The sequence below is a fragment of the Lepisma saccharinum genome, chromosome 5, assembly GCF_977018435.1.
Source record: "Lepisma saccharinum chromosome 5, izLepSacc3.1, whole genome shotgun sequence".
NCBI lineage: Eukaryota > Metazoa > Arthropoda > Insecta > Zygentoma > Lepismatidae > Lepisma > Lepisma saccharinum.
In genome coordinates this window covers 89,466,916-89,481,479 of record NC_139233.1, presented here as the reverse complement: position 1 = coordinate 89,481,479, position 14,564 = coordinate 89,466,916, and the positions used below count along the sequence as shown (strand labels likewise).

General features: G+C 40.0%; 1 protein-coding gene across 2 annotated transcripts in view; it reads right to left on the bottom strand.

Moving 5' to 3' along the window:
- LOC145988427 (cyclic nucleotide-gated channel alpha-3-like) overlaps positions 1–14,564 on the bottom strand; it is a 205,920-nt gene that overhangs the window by 179,021 nt on the left and 12,335 nt on the right. For both annotated transcript variants that reach the window (XM_083123318.1, XM_083123319.1), the window contains exon 2: positions 6,176–6,307. The gene's annotated coding sequence lies outside the window, so the exon portion shown is untranslated. The remainder of the gene's footprint in view (positions 1–6,175; positions 6,308–14,564) is intronic.

Genomic DNA, 14,564 nt, shown 5'->3' with positions numbered 1-14,564 from the left:
CGATATAGAGTAACTTCAAAACAAAGGAAAACAGGAAAGAAAAAGTGCAAGTAAGGAATCTTATGTATGTGTGCGAGTTCAGGCAATAATTCAAGGTAGGAAGACAAGAGTGATAAAAGAAAATTTGCATTCGTCAATTACAGCATCTGAACCATTCTTCCCTGTGCACAATTCACTTTGTAACCTAATCTTTCGGCTCACTTTCCGTGTGAAAGCTGCTGGCTGAACGCAGGTGGTGGCGTGTGGCAACAAAGTGCATTTCATCTTAGCAACGAGACGGAAAACGCACGAGCCGGTTGCCAAGATAAACAATTCTGTCTGTCATTTTCAATTCACAGAATATGAAAAGATAAGACATGGAAATTTGATTTTTATTCCATGCTCATCATTTGGATATGCTTTACATCTCCATTGGGCTGATCATTATCGAGATTGCAACACTGTTATTAGACATTAATTGTGGCTGTTCCAAAAATTATATTATATGGTTGAGATATTTCCACATAAACAAGCTTCAATCATAATAAATTTCATATTTTTACGACTGGGTTACAAGAAGCTACGCAAAATTGAATTCGGCTTATATAAAATACACACAAAAATACTACACTTTTATGAACATTTGTGTCTGACTAGAGAACAGACTGAGCTAAAATCAATTTGTCTTGCTTTTCTCTAATGGTAGACACTTCTGGCTCTCCAATTAGATATATTTGACTTCTTTCCTTCCACGGAGTACAATTTTACAAGCACGTAAACAGAGGGCTCAATATTTTTGAAACGGATAGTAGTCGACATGGACGTCCCAAAGGGCAAAAAGGGGGTGGCCCCCCTGGAAAATGAATGTCAACCAAAAAATATATATTACATGCATATAATTTAATTTCAGTCACAGTAATCTATGGTAATTATTATAAAAGTGTTGCAGTAACTTCAGACTGAAGGAGTATGTTTTGCCTCTCCTGGAAAAAATATCTTCCTTGCTTGTACCTGAGGATGTCCATGATTTTCCAATAAAACCCCACATTTTTTTATAAAGGCACAATATTTTGTAGTTTCAGCCCTAAATTTATTCGCACACCCCTACTATGAAACCTTATTCTCGCAGATGAAAAAAATTGGAGAAACCTTTTAAGCCCTCCCCCATCCTTTTCTTTGGCGAAGGAAGTCTATTTGCAGAAACTGAATATGTGTCACATAATTTCAGTGATCCCCAGGTAAATAATGTACGAGCCACGCCTGGACATGGTATGTTTCTTTATGTCAATTACAAGTTGTGCTGTATGATGTCAAAATAGTAAAGTACCTTTAGGGACACCCTATACAAACAGATGGCTTTTGATTAATCATTAATGTTTTCATAACTGTAAATACGGCACATAACATTGTTCATAGTTATTGATATAGATTAATGTAAATAAAGTGAGAATCATAGAACTTAAGACCTTCTGTAAACAAAAGCACGTGTACCCTAACAGTGTTGCAAACTTATGAAAAAAAAATAATCCACACAGCCTACAAGGTGTAAAAACATTCCATTTGTCAACAGATGTGGAATAAGCAGTGTATCACTGATGACCTGTTGAAAGTTATTGAATGTATGTAAAAAAGTAAAGTTAAAAATGTACATCTTGCCTGGTGGCCGACTTTCAGACTCATCACCGAAGTTCCCTGGCTCGAATCCCAGCATGGGTGTTATTTGTGAGTGTCCCTTCATCAATTTCATCTGACGATCACTCATTCTCATCGTCGGGATTAGCCAAAAGTGGACGAAAAACAATGCTAAATTTAAAAAAATCAAATACAAAATTTACATCTTATCCCCCAGGAGTAAGATGGTTCCTTATCCCCCAGGAGAAAGATGGTTCTGTACCAAAGGATTAATTTTCTCTCATATTTTACTAAAAAAAACCTTGCTAGAAGAATGTGACACATTGAGATAAATTACGTTTTGAAACCGGGGTAAAGGTAAAGGTAAAGTGCTCCCTTTGTGCGTAGCACCATGCCATGAAGGCATATAGGGGGTGTGGGGGTAACGCCCCACACTTTCTTGATCCGGTTTTGAGTGGGGGTGATGTGATCAGCATCATGCCCCTGACCGCCTTTACCCCCCAGGGTTTCCCCCAGGTACCCATGTTATTCGACGCTGGGTGGGCACCGAGGCCGCTTCCATCGTTAGAAAAGTTCCGGGATTTGAACCGGGGTTTCTTCATTAAATTTATTTGATGTTTGAAAGTGTTATGATTTATTATTAATTAGATAAAAATAATGGAAATAACTCATTTGGTTTGATTGATTTGCTTTATTTTACTTCCCCTCTTTTGCCACTTATGGCTGATTTGCGAAGATGGGGATGAATGATGATGATATGATGAAATCGATGAATGGACATTCACAAACATCCATGCCAAGGCCATGATTCGAACCCGGGACCCCTGGCATCGTAGCACGATGTGCTAACCACTCCGTCACTGGGGCGGCTTACTAATTTGGAATTCAAATATCACCTATCCCTCATCATCTCGTAACTAATGACAAATGTGCGTGTCATAACATGGTCGATCTACACCTCAATGTCACACATTCCAGTATCCTCCAGAGTGTACTTCAACATCTCTAAAGTTACTTCATCCAAAAACACACTTGTATGTCCTTTTCATCCCATTCAAAAATGCTGGATTATGCAGCAAAAACACCAAGGGAAACTAAAACGGCAACTTAGAGAAGCATAAAAGTGGGGAAAGAAGACTGTAGAATACAGAAATATTTTGAGGCAGTCATATTTTATTGTACGCTACATATAAAATAAAATGTATATTTGGGGGTGAATTTTTAAATATTGTCACATTTTTCTTCTCTCTTGTTGTGAGGTGTTCATTTTAAATCAACATCCCTCACCCTACGGCCTGCCCTCCTTCACCCGCAAAAGTATTCCAGAGTGTGAGGATGTCACCATCCGGATGGTGAACACCTCTGGATTATAGATCAACTCCTGCATCCCACCCCTCCCCCATCCACGGAGGATCGTCACTGACAATGTGAAATCACACTATCATATGCCGACATTCGACATACCACTTCCGTTTCTGTACTTGACTTAGTGAGAAGTATTGAGGTTGGCAACAGCCTAATAACGGATTTCTTCCGCACCATGTAGTCCGTTCTATGAAAGTACGCTAATGGAAGAAAAACGTGTAAATTTTGTTGGATTATACATTTTAAAATATATTTTCATTAAAGGTTTCTGTTTATAATAATAATACGTGATTATTGTATAAATTACAATCGATCACGTGAACAGCAAGAAAATAGCGCCAGTTTCGAACATGGTGACTTCCATGCATGCAGGAAGGTCTCCCGTGTTTTCAGAGTAGTCTTTCGGAAATACAGCCGTTTGAAAAGTGGCAAGAAGCAGGCTGTTATTAACGTTTATGTGACGTTGTGTCGGTGCTATCCTGAGCAAGCAGTGAAGTTGGTGTCCAAGTGTAATTGTGTGCCAGCATCTTTGTGTTTTCGGTGTGGTGAAAGAAAGGAAAACGACCGGTGAAGTTGTGAGTCCCGCGAAAAAAACACGTTGTTGCTCGTATAAACAAGTACACCGATTTTGAGATAAGCGCAATACAACGCGAGGTGCTTTTGTATTCTTTCAATCAAAGAGCCATCCTGTCCTCTGTGGGGAAGATGTTGATAGTGATGATTGATGACGATCTCCCCAATTTTAGCAGTCGACGTTAAATCGCCTCTTGTGCCACGTTGAGTTCCTTTTTGGGAAGCAAATTTGACAGACCGTACTCTGACAGGATGATATCTAGCGCCGAAAATGCCTCTGCTAAAACTGGCGGTATATTTGTTGCACAAAGGAGAAAACAATACTCTACATGTCAACAATGTTGGGCAATAATTTGGTGGAAGAAGAAGCAATAAAACCAAAAGGCTTGAATTTACTGAAATGAATCTCTCACTCTCTTGTATAAATTTGGCTCTGTCATACTGGGAGAGGAGGGGGGAAGGGGGATCTGTTAACCCAGTGTCAGATAAATGGGACTTTTGGCGTAGAAAAATATGTTCATTCTTGAACAAGAACACATATTTAATCACTTGTAGAAAATTTATTATACTTCAATGTGTAGATTTTCAGTTAAAATAAGAATACGTTTTTCCTTGTTACGTAAAATTAAAGGTTGCGAGTGAGCAGCATATGATGGCCGCACCATTCACGAACAGCTGGTGCAGAGTGATACGTTACGCGAAGTGAGATGGTTGTTTACAAAGGGTCGGAAAGTTCGTGATTCTTACTTTAGATATCTTTGTTGACCAGGCCCATAGCCAGGATTTTATTTCTTATCAGCAGCCGCCGTCTAAAGGTGAAAAAGGGGGGCAAGAAGCTTTTTAAATGAGATATTTATGGGATTTCGGGGGGCCCTTCAGCCCCTTTGGCCCTGCCCTTGCTACGTTTGCTTTATTTTACTTCGCTTTTTGTGCCACTTTTGGCTAATTTGCGAAGATGGGGATGAGTGATGGTATGATAAAATTGATGAATACACACTCACAAACATCTATGCCAAGGCCAGGATTCGAACCTGGGACCCCTGGCGTTGTAGCTCAATGTGCTAACCACTCTGCCACAGGGCTGGCTCCCTGGCTACGTGCCTGTTGTTGACTTTTCTGGCCCTTGAATCAAGTTTGACATGTAGTGTGAAAAGCATGGATCGCAAAATGATTGTCAATTGTTATCAGCTGTTCCCTGCTACTCAAATGTACATACAGGAAATATAAAACACACCCAAACTAGAAACCTTGCTTAGCTCCAACTTGTGGTGGCGATTGGGTTCCAAAACTGGGGTTGGCAAAGACAGTTTACTTTCCCCTGGTACATAAGGTTTAGTGAAGTGCAGGAGTAGAAGTGGCAAAAAGTTGGGGGGGGGGGGGGAGCAACTGCCCCACCCTAATCGCTGCCACTGGCTCCAACATTGAATATTCCTGGAGGTGACCAATGTTACATAAAGGTTAAAAATAGATAACCAATTAAAAACCAGTATAAAGACAATAAAACTCCTGTGACATCAGGAAGTCATGTCCAACAACTTATGTAATACATTCCTCAAATCTAAATGGTGCTTATTAAAACACAACAACTTCTCACTTTAGTTTGAAAACACTGTTGACCCATTACCCAATGTTGAATGATCTTGAGTGCAAGGATCACTTAAAACATTCTTGTGGAAAACTATTTACTTCAATGTATCATTTTTTGTGTTATACAAAAGGAGAAAAATGGAGTTTTGAACCCGCGTATCAGAATGACATTTATTCAAATGTTTTGTTATACTTTAACCTGGTAGTCTGAATAGTTACATACAATCATACATAAATAAACAGTGATGTATATTTTCGTAAGTACAGAGAATGAATTATCTTAAGGCTTAGCTGGACCTTTGAGCATTGCCAGGGTACCTGTTTTAGATTTTTCATATCCTTATTAAAAACCTCTATGATATTCCAAAATTAGAAGATTTACACATGCTTAGAATTTCTTCAAGAGCATTCATGTGAATCTTCATGTATTTCCTTTCATTGTTGCCTAGATAATCTCAATAGTTAAATGGCTACGCAAGTCTATTAAGTTATTGATAACATCTGACATCAGCCAAAGGTGCAGCTGAGCCCTAAACAGAACAACATGACATTCTTTTTTTAAAAAAACAACTACCAAAGTTTGGGATAAACACAAAAATCAAATAAACACATGCCATTATGCACTTCACATATGAGTTAAACAATGCCAATAGACAGGCACACCACATGTTGCACCCTTGCTGCAGCATCTGATACCAAGGAGTAGCAAATGAGCTGAAAACAACAGCTCACCTAGCGACAATCCACAAAACTATACATTACGAAAGCATGAGCGACTAGCAACAGCCTTAGGAACTTGGGAGATTTATGCAAACAGCACCAAACCTGACCTGCCTAACCTATCCATGTAGGCATATAATAGCAGAAATAAGCATATAAATAGGTTAGGCAGGTTAAGTTTTGTTTGTTAAGCTATTACAGTATATGCATATGTGGATAGGTTAGGCAGTTCAGATTTGGTGCAATTAGCATGCATTTCCAAGTTGCTTGTATACATTTTCAATAGTAAATGAACTATTAGATTAAATTATTTGCTTACCACACAGTAACCTTCACATACAACAACAAACTCTTCTCTCACTTGGCCTGAATATACAATAACTTCATCTGGAGGTAAAAAAAAACAAGTAGCAGATTCTGCAACTTTCTGAAGAAATTCTAAGTCACAGTTCTGAAAATCAAGTAATGTAAAGCCTTTGTAAGCAAATAATAAAAGATTGTTTTAAGAGTAATGAAACCATATAAGTTCTTACAGTTTATCTACATAATGAATAATATTATACAGGTTACTATCTCAAATTAGTCTCTGCATATCCTGATCATATACCTAAAGTACTTGAAAACGATCACCTCAATATATGATTTGGAGTGTTACCAAGGCCGTATCAAGGTTTGTGGAGGCCCCTGAGCAAAATGTTTGGTGGGGGGCCCCATTTTTTAAATTATTTTTTACTAGGAACTTTATTAGTTCAATATGTTAACCAACAATTTTCAGCAGTTGAAATAGTAGACCTGATTTTAGAATCAGTAGTCATTCACAATCGAACATATTTGCAGATAGGTTTGCAGCGAGAATAGTGAAGTAAAATAAAGTTACAGAACGAAAATTGTAGCGCTATAGCAGCAGTAAAATTCTGCGTCTAAATGTCTACAGTATATTATGAAGAGTGAACACTGTTACCCTGCCCCCGAGTCAGGGCAACAGTGTTTTTTTTCTCTTATTGAAATATTTATTAATATGTTAATTAATTGGGTAATCAAGTGTATAAACATATATATGTGTGATTAGTGTAAATCAATTTATTATGCATTTTTAGGTTCGTATTATTCCATGTATAAATACCATGTAGCTCTCTGTTCTTGCTTCGTGTTTCGAACGTTCAAAAGAAAGGCGGGCTTAAAAATTTTGGAAGAAGGGCCGTTGGCAACAGACGCCAACAAAACGTATATAAACTCCCAGATGAGAGTAGGGGGAGGTCGGCTGTTGGAACTGAGACTTGGAAGGGAGAGGCTGTTTTTGCTTCGGTTAGCTAGGACCGGAGGACAGATCTCCCGAAACGGATGCTGTAAGAGATTGGATTGCCGGGCAAGCTAGTGCCTTGGTGTCCAGTTTACAGGTAAAAGGGTAGTTTGTACTGGATGTTATTTTGAAGTAATTACGGTGCGCCGGGCAGCCTAGTGCCTTGTCAGCGTGGAGGTTGAGAAATGTACACGACCGGCGACCTAGCGCCTGTTAAGACGTTTCTTGGAGTAACGTGAGTCTACCTTGTGACAAGCGTACTTCAGATGTAATTCATGAAATGTAAAGCATCCAGGTACAAACAATAGAGATTCCAACATCAAAATTAGAGTTTTGGCCCAATAAATAATTAGAGAAATGAACGTTCGGATACGACTTGTATATACTTCAAATTTTACGTTAATTAAACTATAGAAAATATCCAAAATCTCAGTTTTTAATTTCACACATGCTGGACAAGGTAATTTATCCCCCTGATCATAAAGGTTTCACAAAGGTTATCCGTTGTCTCTTGTAGTTAATTATATAATTATGTTGACTTGTAGCAACCCACGTGCATTGTTGTACAAAGAAAGATACCCCTAGACAAATCTGAGCCGAGTACGAAGTGCACCGAACCTCGAGTGCGGAGGTAAAGAGTGTGGGGGGGCCAGGCTAGTAACATATTTATTTGGGGGCTTTGTCCGCGATTGAACTTAGTTATTTGGTGGCGTGTCGCAGGATATTGGAGAGATTTTTGCTTTGAAAGTTAAGGAGAGAAACGGACGAGGATCGAACCGATGATCTTGCGAAACAGAAAAGGGGAAGTTACAAGAATGTCGCTTGGTAACTCGAGCAGGTCCAGCCCGACCGCGTCAGAACTTTCTGTTGTTGAGGAACAGAGGTGCGTTCCAAAAGTGACAATGGAGGAAATTCGTCTGCCGCTTCCGACATTTGAGGGAAATGTAGGGAAGGAAGATGCTTTTTCGTATCTGGATAGGATTCAAGATTACGCGAGAACGCTGAAAATTTCTGAAGATGATCTTCTGAAGCAGTTTATTCCTCTTTCGTTGCGAAATGAAGCGAGGGAGTGGTTTTTGTTCACGGAACCGTTCGGTGAATTTTCACAATTCAGGCATAAATTCTTGCAGGCTTTTCATGGATTGGATTATCAGAGAGAAGCAGAGTTATTTTTGTCGCAGAGGTTTCAACTTGCTAACGAGGGATTGGCGGAATACGTTCGCAAAGTTGACAGGCATTTTAGTAGGATAAGGAATTCGGCTTCTGCGCAGGAGAGAATTGACTTTGTGAAGTCGCACTGCAATCCGATATTTAGGGATTATTTGTACAACAAGACATTCACTTCTATGAGAGAAATGAGCGAGTACGCCCTGGAATTACAAGCGGAGTTTATGGAAAGGCAGAAATTAAAATCTTTCGTTTCGGAAGACGAAATTCGCAACTTAGTGCTGAGAAAGTCCGTTAACCAGCAATGCGAAGAGGAGAGGGGGAGAAAGAAATCTGATATTTTCTTGGACCCTGTGAGCATTGGTTTTGACTGCCCGAAAGTCGAGCGCTTGAGGGCTGAACATGTGGTTTCACGCCCTCCACCCTCGCGGCTTGCGGTGAGGGATGAAAACAAACAGAACCGCTTTTCAAAGGAAGATTGCCAGAGAAATAAATTATGCTACACTTGTGGACAGAAAGGTTGCAGAGCTTCAAATCACCGTAGGGAAAACAAGATTAATGAACGTGGGAAAGAAGTAACAAAAAACGCTTAGAGTCGCCACAAATTTGTCAAGTTCGTGGCGTGGAAACTGCAAATTTTACACAGAAGGAAAATTTTTCACCTCACAATGTAAATGTAAAAGATGTAAGGGAACCTATCGTTTTATGCAACGTGGCTAATGTGGAAGTACACGCATGTATTGATACGGCGTCGTCCAATAACTTTGTGTCTTTGGAGGTTTTCGAGAAGATGAAGACAAATAGAGTAAAATTTAAGGGTTCTAAAACTAAAGTAATACTTGCGGAAGGAAATGTGGAATCTTTGGGGAGCGCTTACGTGAATATTGAGTTTCACGGACACAAGGCTCGGGATCAGATATTTGTGTTATCTAATGCTAATCATGAAATGTTAATGGGAAGGACATTAATGGCTAAGCTGGGACTTATACCCATGATTCATCGTAACGGGTGGGCAATTGAGCCTGATCTTTCGAAAATCGTGCCTTTTGATTCGCCGCCGACACGTGACAGCGTTGATGCTGTTGGTTCAAGGGGACTGGGTTCGACCACGGATGGAGTCGAAGGAGTCCGAGAGAACGTTTCTGCTTGCGGAGCGGAGACACGTAGCAGCGACATCAAAGGGGAGGGGGTTGACGAAGAGAGAAGGATTGCCATGCTGATGGAGGGTACCAATATCTCAGAGGAAAACAAGCCGAAATTGATTGCCATACTGAGAAGGCATATTGATGTTTTTCAAGATAAACCGGGATTAGCAAAGGATTACGAGGTTCGTTTGGATGTGAATAACGAGAAGCCATTCCGAGCGAAACCTAGGCCACTTTCTGAGCAAAAGAGGAAATTAATGAATCAGGCTGTTGAGCAGATGCTTGAAGACGGGATCATTGAAAGGGGTGATACAGATTACCTTTCACCACCTATCCTTCATGTGAAGAGAGATAACACATGTAAAGTGATCATCGACAGCAAAGGCTTGAATAAGAGATTGGAGGCTAGACGTAGAGAAATACCTGATATTAGGTCGACAATATGTAAGTTTTCTGGGGGAACTATATTTACAGTTCTTGATATTCCGTTTGCATTTGCAAATATGCAGATTTCTGAAGATACAAGAAAATATGCAGGTTTCTTGACAGAAATGGGAACGTTTAGATACAAAAGGTTATTTTATGGCTGTCGTAGTGGACCTTTTCACCTTGCGGAACTGATGCAGAAGACGCTAGGAGAGCATTATCAAACTGATGCAATATGTTATTATGATGACGTAGTTATTGCTAATGCTACCGAGGAAGAACAACTGAGAGTGTTGGATTCTGTCCTGGGAAAGATGAAAGACAAAGGACTGACGATTAGTTATCGAAAGTCGCGTCTCTTCAGAAAGAAAATTGATTTTCTTGGGTTTACAATTTCAGAAAATACGATATCTTGTGCGGAAAGTAAGAGAAAACAGGCAGAACAATTGCAGCGCCCAAGGAATATCAAGCAAGTTAGGAGACTAGTAGGCTTCTTAAATTTTCTGTCAGATTTCATAAAGGACCAAGCAAAGATATCCAAACTGATCACAGACTTGTTACAAGGAAATAGGAAATTTTCTTGGGGAAAAGAACAAGAAGAGAGTTTGCAGAAAATGAAGAATGCAATTGTACATAGTCCTGATCTCAAGATTCCTGACATTTCGAAACCGTTTCACTTGTTTGTAGACTGCTCAGACATAGCGCTTGGCTATATCGTCGCTCAGGAGGACGATAAAACCAGAAAATTGCAGACTGTTGCATTTGGGAGTAAGAAGCTGTCTGAAACTCAGCGTTCTTATTCTGTCACAGCGAAAGAGTTATTTGCGTTGACCATGGGTCTGGAGAAATTTGAATATTACTTTCTGCAAGCACCGGAAGTGATAGCTTACACTGACCATTCTGCGCTCGTGGATATCTTGAAATCTTCTCACATTCCGAGCCACATAAACAGAATGATAAACAGGGTGACCAGGTTTCCAGTTACAGTAAAATACATTGCCGGTAGAAATAACACAGCGGTTGACTACTTGTCGAGGATCGAAGCGGGATTCTCTGAGAGGGAGAATTACATTGGATCTTCGGATGCAGAAGAGAATTATCCGATAGAGGATATCAAGCCTGAAGGATATTTCAGATTAGAGATGCCTGATGGGACGATAATGGAACACCATGAGATTCCTAAAGTCGAAGGCAAAGTGTGTCAGAAATTCGACCGGAATCAGAAAAGGAAAACGGAAGCGATGTTTACAGATGCAGCTGGCAACACTGTAAATGGAAGACAGACAGAAACTTCGCCGCCCGTAGATCTTAACGATAAATATATGTGGAAAAGAGAACAACAGAGTGATCCTTATTTGTCGAAATTAATTGGATGTTTAAATGGAGAAGAAGTTGAAATAAAGGATGCTCGAGAGAAAAGAAAATTTGACTTTTATCTGCAACATTCCTGTCTCGACGATGATGGACTGCTTTACCGTTTCGTTGACGAAAACACTGGACTATATCCACCATTTAGCTCCAGATTGAAGCTGTGTGTACCAGAGAAGTTGAAGAGTGAAGTACTTAAATCTTCGCATGATGATTTATTATCTGCGCACTTAGGACATGGAAAGACATTGTTTAAGGTCCTAGAGAATTATACTTGGGATGGAGTAGTCAAAGATATCAGTAACTATTGCAAAAGTTGTATCACTTGTCTTCAGTATAATCCTGACAACAGCAGAAAGATGGGATTTATGAACTCGAGAAAATCTACTGCACCTGGATACAAAGTGTTTCTGGACATTTTTGGACCACTGCCTACAAGTACGAAAGGGAGATACAAGTACTGTTTAGTCATTCAAGATGAGTTCTCAAGGCACATTAGTTTGACACCACTTAGAACTACAACGGCGAGGACTATCTCGCAAGCATTCTTGAAGTACTGTTTTCAATCAGGATTCCCGAAATACGTTGTCAGTGACAACCAGAGTGTATTTCGAAGCAAACTGTATTCACAGACGTTGCGTTCTGTGAATTGCAAGCCTGTCTATATTACGCCATATAGACCGAAGGGAAATAAATCAGAAGCAGCGATTAAGATAATCAAGCAAGCACTTGGAAAGTTCTGCAAAGAGCATTCGTCGTGGGCTGAAAACTTGGACGCGATAAGTTTTGCCATTAATAATGCAACGAATTCGATGACTGGATTGAAGCCGTCATTCTTGTTCTTTGGACGTGATTTGTACACACCGCATGACACTCGGAAAATGGAGCTTCAGAAGGAAGATGGAACCGGGGAGGATGTCACGGCGGAGAGACAGATGGATTACGTCATAAAGTTAAAGGAAAGAATGGGCGCGGTTTTCGAATTTGTAAGAGAGAAAGAAGAAAAGACGAGGCAAAAGGCGTCAAGGGCCTACAATAAGGGCAGAAGAAGGGTTAATCTTCGTGTCGGAGATCGAGTACTGCTTCAAGAGCATAGAATTTCGTCTGCTTTTAATAAGCAAACTGCGTGCTTTTTCCCGAAATTCAAAGGGATCTACAGAATTCTGAATTTCACTACTCCAAATAATGTTGTTTTGGAAAAGGAAGGTGAGGGGAAGAGAGTTCTGGCTAACGTTGACCAGCTGAAGGTCATTCCGAGAAGAAATTTGAGAAGTGTGAGGGAAAGCACTCGTCCGTAACTTCTACCCTGAGAATCCATCTCAAGGGGAGGGGGTAGAAGGGCTGTGAAAAATGGTGGAAAAGAAGCCGAAAAGTTGACTTCTAGTTTGTACAGTAGTAATTAAGTTCCTGATTTATTGTCGCTACACATTAGTGTCCTGGTAAATTTATTTCATGTGAATGTAAGATTTAATTTACGGACTGTTGGATTTTATGTTATGTAAACCTTTTACCGATAAAAGTAGATGAATATTCTGCACACGAAGACATGATATTTTCATCGCTAAGAGAATGCTGAAGGATGGCAGTTCGATGCCCGGAAAAGGAAGGTAAAGAAAGTTTTCTTATAAATGAAAAATGGGAAAGCCATTTTAAAGTCGGGTCGTGTGATCGAACGATAGAACCTTGGAAAGCATTTGAAGCTGAAATTCGGCTGGAGTCGAACCGAGTACCGCGGATGTCCCAGATGCAAGGACTAGGGGACTAAGGAGCCGGTGGATCTTCGGATGGACCAAGGAGGAGGCTGAGTCGACCCTAGAGCGGGAGCCGGGCATGTTCTTTGGAAGGTGGAGGAGCTGAATATGTCTGCACCTGGGAGCAGTCCTGATGACCAGATGACCGAGATGTCCAGGAGGAAGAATCCGTGTGGAAATTGGATATTTAGTGCAGTGAAATCTAGACTCTTCTTTTTCAGAGAGACGTTTTTGACGTGTAGTGAAAATAACTTTTTCAGTGAACTTTTTTCTTTCTTTTTCAGTTACAGTGATTAACTTTTCTCAGTGACTTTAAGACAATTCACACAGACTGAAATTTAAATTTCAGATTGAATTGTAACGCTGGGGAGGGGGAATCTGTTACCCTGCCCCCGAGTCAGGGCAACAGTGTTTTTTTTCTCTTATTGAAATATTTATTAATATGTTAATTAATTGGGTAATCAAGTGTATAAACATATATATGTGTGATTAGTGTAAATCAATTTATTATGCATTTTTCAGTTCGTATTATTCCATGTATAAATACCATGTAGCTCTCTGTTCTTGCTTCGTGTTTCGAACGTTCAAAAGAAAGGCGGGCTTAAAAATTTTGGAAGAAGGGCCGTTGGCAACAGACGCCAACAAAACGTATATAAACTCCCAGATGAGAGTAGGGGAGGTCGGCTGTTGGAACTGAGACTTGGAAGGGAGAGGCTGTTTTTGCTTCGGTTAGCTAGGACCGGAGGACAGATCTCCCGAAACGGATGCTGTAAGAGATTGGATTGCCGGGCAAGCTAGTGCCTTGGTGTCCAGTTTACAGGTAAAAGGGTAGTTTGTACTGGATGTTATTTTGAAGTAATTACGGTGCGCCGGGCAGCCTAGTGCCTTGTCAGCGTGGAGGTTGAGAAATGTACACGTCAGGTGACCTAGCGCCTGTTAAGACGTTTCTTGGAGTAACGTGAGTCTACCTTGTGACAAGCGTACTTCAGATGTAATTCATGAAATGTAAAGCATCCAGGTACAAACAATAGAGATTCCAACATCAAAATTAGAGTTTTGGCCCAATAAATAATTAGAGAAATGAACGTTCGGATACGACTTGTATATACTTCAAACTTTACGTTAATTAAACTATAGAAAATATCAAAAATTTCAGTTTTTAATTTCACACATGCTGGACAAGGTAATTTATCCCCCTGATCATAAAGGTTTCACAAAGGTTATCCGTTGTCTCTTGTAGTTAATTATATAATTATGTTGACTTGTAGCAACCCACGTGCATTGTTGTACAAAGAAAGATACCCCTAGACAAATCTGAGCCGAGTACGAAGTGCACCGAACCTCGAGTGCGGAGGTAAAGAGTGTGGGGGGCCAGGCTAGTAACAACACCGTAACTGCAATATATGGTAAATACTAATGGGGATCAGACGGAAACCTAGAACTGAGCAGTAGACTGTACTTAAGTACATAATTTATTATAAATGATATTATTTACAATTAAGAGTAAACATGTCACTACATATGCATGGTCAATCTACTTGACAATTACCG